The 6171-nt window shown below is 55.7% G+C and overlaps 1 protein-coding gene across 11 annotated transcripts in view; it reads left to right on the top strand.

The window, feature by feature from the left end:
• Nucleotides 1–334: 334 nt before the first annotated feature.
• SCMH1 (Scm polycomb group protein homolog 1) overlaps nucleotides 335–6171 on the top strand; it is a 71579-nt gene continuing 65742 nt past the window's right edge. For 7 of the 11 annotated variants that reach the window (XR_008820738.1, XM_056331585.1, XM_056331591.1 and 4 more), the window contains exon 1: nucleotides 336–466. The gene's annotated coding sequence lies outside the window, so the exon portion shown is untranslated. Of the gene's footprint in view, nucleotides 467–6171 lie in introns of all 11 variants that reach the window. The other 4 variants (XR_008820739.1, XM_056331589.1, XM_056331584.1 and 1 more) reach the window with 2 other exon arrangements.

The raw sequence follows: 6171 nt of genomic DNA, 5'->3' as shown, positions 1-6171 counted from the left end.
CCCCAGGCTGGGCTCACAGTGGGGGGCTGCCCCGTGCCCAGGGTGTCCCGAGTGGGCACAGCGGAGCCTGTCCGCAGGCTGTGGGACCATGGCGTGGGTCTGCCCATACGCCGTGCGTGGGCTCACAGTGGGGGGCTGCCCCGTACCCGGGGTGCGGGCTGAGGGCAGCGGCCTGGCCCTGCGGGAGGCCCGGCCCGAGCGGACACGGCGCGGCGCCGCCCGCAGCGCTCAACGCGCGGGGCAGTTCGTGAAGGCCGAAGCGGGCCGGGCCGGGCCGGGCCGGGCCCTCCCGAGCTGCCCCCGAGCGCGGCGCGGCGGCGCCGTCCCGGCGGCAGGGGGCGGCGCGGGGCCGGGCCGGGCCGGGCCGGGTCTGTCCGCTCCCTCCCCCGCTCCCCGCCTTCCCTGCGCATCGGAAACATGGCGGCGGCGAGGGACTGAGCAGCCCCAGCGCTCGGCGGCCGCGCAGGTGAGGGGGGCGGCGGGGGCGGCACGGGGCGCCGCGGCCCGGCGAGGCGCTGCCGGGGGCCGGGCGGGGGTCGGGCCCGCAGGCCCCGCGGCGGCAGCGCGGCAGGCCCGGCCCGGCGTGGATCCCGCCTGTCAGCGCGGCCCGGCCGCCGCCTCACCCGCGGGGCCGGGCCGCGGCGGGTGCGGGCCGGGGCGGCCTGTCACCGCCGGCACCTGTTGGCGCCCGTCAGGGCCCGCCCGGCCCGGGGGCCTCCCGCCGGCCCCCCGCCGGTCACGGGGCAGAGGCCCCGGGGGTCTGCGCCGGCCTCCCGCGCCTGCTCTGGGCCGCCTGCCTCGTCCCAGCCGGGGCGCAGCTCCCGGCGGAGCCGCCCCGAGGGGCTTTGTTGTTCTTCCAGGTGTCCCCGGCAGGGCCCGGCCGGGACGGCCCCGCGGCGCGGGGCGGGGGACACGGGGCGCAGCAGCTCTGCCGCCTGCCGCGGGCCGCCGTCACCGGCTTCACCCGGAGGCCTCGGGGCGAGCTCGGCGGAGCGGCCGAGCCTGCGGGGCCCCAGCGCGCTGTGCGGGCCTGGGGACGGCGGTCGGGGGGTGCCCGGGGGTGGCCGCGGGCAGAGCCCGGGGAGGCTGTGCCCTGGCTGCCCCTCGTGGGCTCGCGGTCCCCTCCGGTGGGCACGGCGCGTCGCGGAGCCGGACCGCGGCGCGCTGAGCAGGACCTGCCGCCGGCCCCTGCCCCCCGGGGGTCGGGGTGGTCCCGGGCACCGGGCGGAGAAACCCCGTAACCGCCGTCCCTGGGGAAAGATCCGCGCCCCCTCCACAGCCCCCGCACCCCACCCCCCGAGCCCCGCGCTTGACAGAGCGGGGGTAAGACGAGGGCTGCGCTTTCCGTGCACTCTAAAGTGTTTAAAAATAAACACAGTGTCAGGCAGGCTCCTGCTGCGCGTCGTTCAGGTTTAATCCGGAGGCTCTTTGAAGCTCCTGTGTAAAACCGTGGCAGCAGTTTGGAATCTTGACGACTAAAGACAGAGACACCAAATTAAACAGGCAGCCTGAGTTCTGGATGCACTGAGCAACTTGGCTCCCTTTGGCCTGGGATGCTTTAGGATCAGCAGCGAAATAGTAAACTAATTACTTCCGTGCGTAAAGTCAGGACGCGGAGACCCAGCTCCAGGGTACCCAGCTTTGATTTTTGGCTCTGTTTGGGTTTACTGTTGTTTATAGTAAACACTGTGCAGTGAGTGGCTGAGAACAGCCATGTGGTAGCTCCTCTCCGGCAGCCAGTAATATCGGGCAAAAATATTCTCCCAGCTCGGTTCGATTGCCTGCGCAATGGCGTGCAGCAGGCTGTCCCGAGGCTGCGGGCAGGGGGACAGCCACCTCTCCTCCTCCTCTTCCTCCCTGCCTTCCTCTTTCCTTACCCTCACCCTTCTGCTGGCTGGGCTGTGGTGTCCCCATGCCCTTGCTGCAAACGTTTGGAGTGCGGGATGGTGGTTTCATACCTCCCTTGTGCTTTGTATCAAGCACCGGCTTGTGGCTTGGCCCTGGGGATAAAACTTGTCTCATGGGGGGCTCAGCTTTGGACAAAGTGCTGTGGGCTGAGCCCCGCAGGGCCTGCGCTGTGCGATTGGGTAGTTCAGGATCTGCCCGGTAGATGGTATGAAAATGCAGACAGAAGTAGGGGAGCCCTTTACAGTGGGCAAGAAGGAAGTACAGGTATTTCTGTGATACTTAAAGTATTTATTAAAGGTAAAAGTGTGTTTTATTTGAGAGAGATACACTGACCCTCAGTCTTCCTGTATCAGTGTTTACATCTTAGGAAACAATAAATCTACATCTTGATGATCTGCTTTTTGGTCAAATAGTTGGTATTAAATAAATCAGATATTCAGCTAATTAAAGCAAATGCAGAGCTTAGAACAGGAGCACAAGTGGCATATCCTGCAAGTTGTGACCCTGTGCCCTCTGGTTTTCCTGTGTCTAAAATGTTAGTAATATTTTAATTCTTGAAGTCACATCTCTAGAAAGTTGGTGAATTTTGCTGCAGAGTTTGGTGTCTTTAAATGAAAGATGCTGCTAGGGTATAAATCGTGATATATTATTCGTTAAGTAGTTGTGTTTCAGAGTAGAGTGGATTGTGTCTATGCCATAAATGTAATTTAAAGGAATCTCTGAAACTGTTTGATAGCCTCAGACACAGTGTGCCTAGAGAGGAGTTGCAGAGATGCTGTCCTTGTTTCCCAACCGTGGGGTAAGGTCAGGTGTACATTGAAACCCTTCCTGGGTAATGTTTCTTCTTTTGAAGCTCTTCCTGCTGGCAACTTCACATCCTATGCAGATGATGTATGCTGACACTTGGGCCTCTTCACCATTAAAGAGGTTTTTGTGGTGTTTAATCTAAAATCTTTGTCTTGCACTTTAAGCCTGTTCCTGCTTCTCTGATCTCCAGGGCACGTGAAGAACACTCTACTCCCTACATCTCTGTAGCAAAATTTGAAGTATTTGAAGACTATTTTTTTTTCCCTCTTCCTGAGCTGATTAGACTCTGTTTCTTTGCTATTTTGCATGGGCTTGTTGTCTGCACAGCTGATCTCTGCCCCTCTCTGGACTCTGTTGTTGATCCACACTTTCCTTAAAGCTCTGTGGTCAGGCTGGGCGTGGTAGGACTCTGTTAGTTGAGCTTCTGTGGAGCAGTTGTAATAAGTTGGTCCAAGTGACCCCGTTTTGGGTATGTCTAAGTTACTGTTATGTGAAAAAGGATGCAGATCAGATGTTTGCATATTTGCATGTTGAACCATGCATTTGTGGCAAAGGACTTGGCGTGCTCAGTGAACTCCTATTTGCAAAACCGGGAGTAGCGTGCTAGCAGTGTGGGCTCCAAGCTGGTATAAGTTAAAGCTTGGCATGTTTGGGTCTCTTAAAGCCATAATGTTTGCATCTAGCCCCCTGGTTTTTTTCCTTTTCGTTTTCTTCGCTGCAACTGAAATTCAGTTTGTGATGAGACAAGCAGATTTTGAGTCACTTACTTGTTCATTTATGTTTGAAAAGTTTCCTAACAAGATGGCCAGGAGGGGTCCATGAGACATGAAGCAAGATACATTCAGGACAGAGCAGCAGCTCTGGCTGCCAGCTTCTTTTGCAAGGTGGTTAATCTCCTGCATATGTGTATATTTTATATAATTCAGGAATAGGCCAAGGTAAAAATAATCCCCAGAACTAAACTTCAGTGTAATGGAACTATAACTCTTGACTCCCTCCTTCACCCCAGCAGTATGCCCTGGTGTAGCGTGTGCTCTCCAGGCTGAGTGATATGAACAATGTTTCATCCCGCTTTATTTGCAGGATGACAGGGTCTAGTCCTAAAGGAAAATGCCTTTTATTTGTTGTGGGTTTTTTTCAGATGCATTTGTGAAAAATTCCTTTCTTACCAAGCTTAAGTGTCTTAATAGTGGAAACTTTTATAGAATGCTTGCTTAGTGTTTAAAGTGATAGTGCATGTCTGAGAGGAAGCACGTGAAATCTTCCATCTGTATCACCAGGTCTCACTGGGCTTAGAGCAAAAGACTCATCCATATCTAGTGGCCTGAGACGGTGGTGTCAGACCAGTATCTGGTGAGAGCACCTGAGCACTGGAGATCACCACCACCTCTAGTTTGCAAAGCTGTGCTCTTTGCTGATTGTCCTGCATAGCAGTTTCCATTAATAGGAAATTGCAGAAGTAGCTTCAATTGTGAGCTCTCACCAAGCAGGACAGTTTGGTATAGGGACATCGCTGCAGCCTGGCTGGTACTGAAAACTTTAATGCCCAGAGATCTCCATCTGCATTAAATTTTCTTTAAAAAAACAGAATAGTACTTGACTCTTTTATGAAGTTTTCTGACAGACATCCTCTAGCAGATTTAGACACCGTGATGTACAGTATTGCAATTCTGCAGGGTTCGCTCAGACACCTACCAAATGTTTCTGCCACTGTAGCAGGGATTTAAGCAGAATTTGCCTCTGTGCCTCCTCTCCTGCTGCGCATAGTCTCATGGTTTTATGCAGACTCATCCTGAGCAAAAGTTCAAGAAATTGTCTGTGAACTGAAGGGAAAGATGAATGTCCATTTTGCTGCCTCTGCTGATTGCATGGCAGCCTCGTCCAACAGGCCAGATGGACAGAGTGATGTCTTAAGCTGCTGTAGAGGAGTCTACCAGCACTTGTCTTCTTGAGATCTGACTTTGTCAGCAGCAGTAAGTCACCCTTGCAGCTCCACTCTCTGGTTGGTAACTGGTCATTTGAGATAAGGGAACGAGAGCAGACATGAGTCGATATGGTGATTACCGACATGAAGGAGTTGATGTGAGAGTTCAGTGCAGGATCTTTTTTTTTCCCCTGGGACAAGCTTGTGCTGCTGACATATGTACACCTCTCTCCATTTCTTGCTCACAAGTTATTTTGTATGTGTTGTAAATAGAATGGTGTTGGCACCAGACAGAAGCCTACCTCCTTTTGGAGCTACCTCCTCCCAGCCAAGTGCTCCAAGTTAACCAACTTCAATTAGCTCTTATGTCTTCCAGACAGACACAGTGTGAACAGTCCAGAAACCTCTCAGTGTCTCAGTTGTGTTTTTAGCAATGGAAACCGTAGGAGTAGATGCCAGTGGAAATTTGTGAAGCTCCATCTTTGCCCATTGAGAAACACAGTTCCTCCTCCCTCCTGGCCCTTCCTGTGTTGCAGCGGACACTATGTCAGGTCCCTTCTCCTGGATGTTGTGGTGAGGGAACAAGTTTGATTCACATGTTGCTGGAGCTACATCTGCTGTGGTTTGCTTGGGCTTGTAGGGGATAGGTGCACCCTTCTGAGCTCCCTGGGGTACTGCTGATATTTGGCTCCAGGGCAAGGTCCTGCGGGGGGAAGGGGAGGGGGGTGGTGGTGGAAAAGCTGTTGCGTTCCAGCAAGGAATTTGTGTTGGGGAGGGGGGTGGTGGCGGAGCTGGAGGATGCTTGTGCTGTTTCTTTCAGTTTAGCATTGGCAGAGCTCTGTGCAGGGTGAAAAGCCCAGCGTTGCTTCTACACCGAGCAAGCCACAGTCCCTCGGGATGCGGTTCAGCATCGCCCTCCTGCCGCCCGCCCGCCTGGAAGAGGCGGTGCTGCAATGCCTCCAGCCCGCTGCCGGCCTTTGTCCGCCTGACCTCCCTGCGTGCCACGGCTGCACCTTATGCCCTGCTCCTGGGCCTCTCTTTCCCTTCCCTGTTTCGGGTAAGCCCCTGCCTCCTCCCACCACGGCGAGCCCTCTCCGCCTGCCTGCGTTTGAAGCATCCGTGGGATGCGTGTCCAGCTGGGCCGCTTGCCAGAGGCTGCCTGCCCTCCCTGTGTCCCCTGCTGCCAGCAGCCAGCAAGCAGAGCCCTCAGGAAGCCGGGATGGGCTGCACACACGTCGTGGGGGGAGACAGGGACGAGCAGCACTTCTCTGAGCCAAGAACCTGGACTTGGCTCTGGCTCCTAGCAGCACAAAAGACCGTCCACACCGTGCTGCTTTATGCCCTGAAACCGGCTGGTCTGCAGAGGTGACTGCGTTAGGGTGAGGTTGGCTCCCCAAGCTCGGATTGAACGTGCTCACTGCTGTTACTGCTGCAAAGAGGCCCCCACCTCTTTGCAGCTCTGTGTGGCTCCCCTCTTGTGCCGGAGCGTGGCCTTTCCTGCCCGTGTGGTGCACGTAAAGTATGAGAAATTT

Source organism: Falco biarmicus, chromosome 3 (genome assembly GCF_023638135.1).
Source record: "Falco biarmicus isolate bFalBia1 chromosome 3, bFalBia1.pri, whole genome shotgun sequence".
Taxonomy (NCBI): Eukaryota; Metazoa; Chordata; class Aves; order Falconiformes; family Falconidae; genus Falco; species Falco biarmicus.
This window is presented reverse-complemented; position numbering and strand designations above follow the sequence as displayed.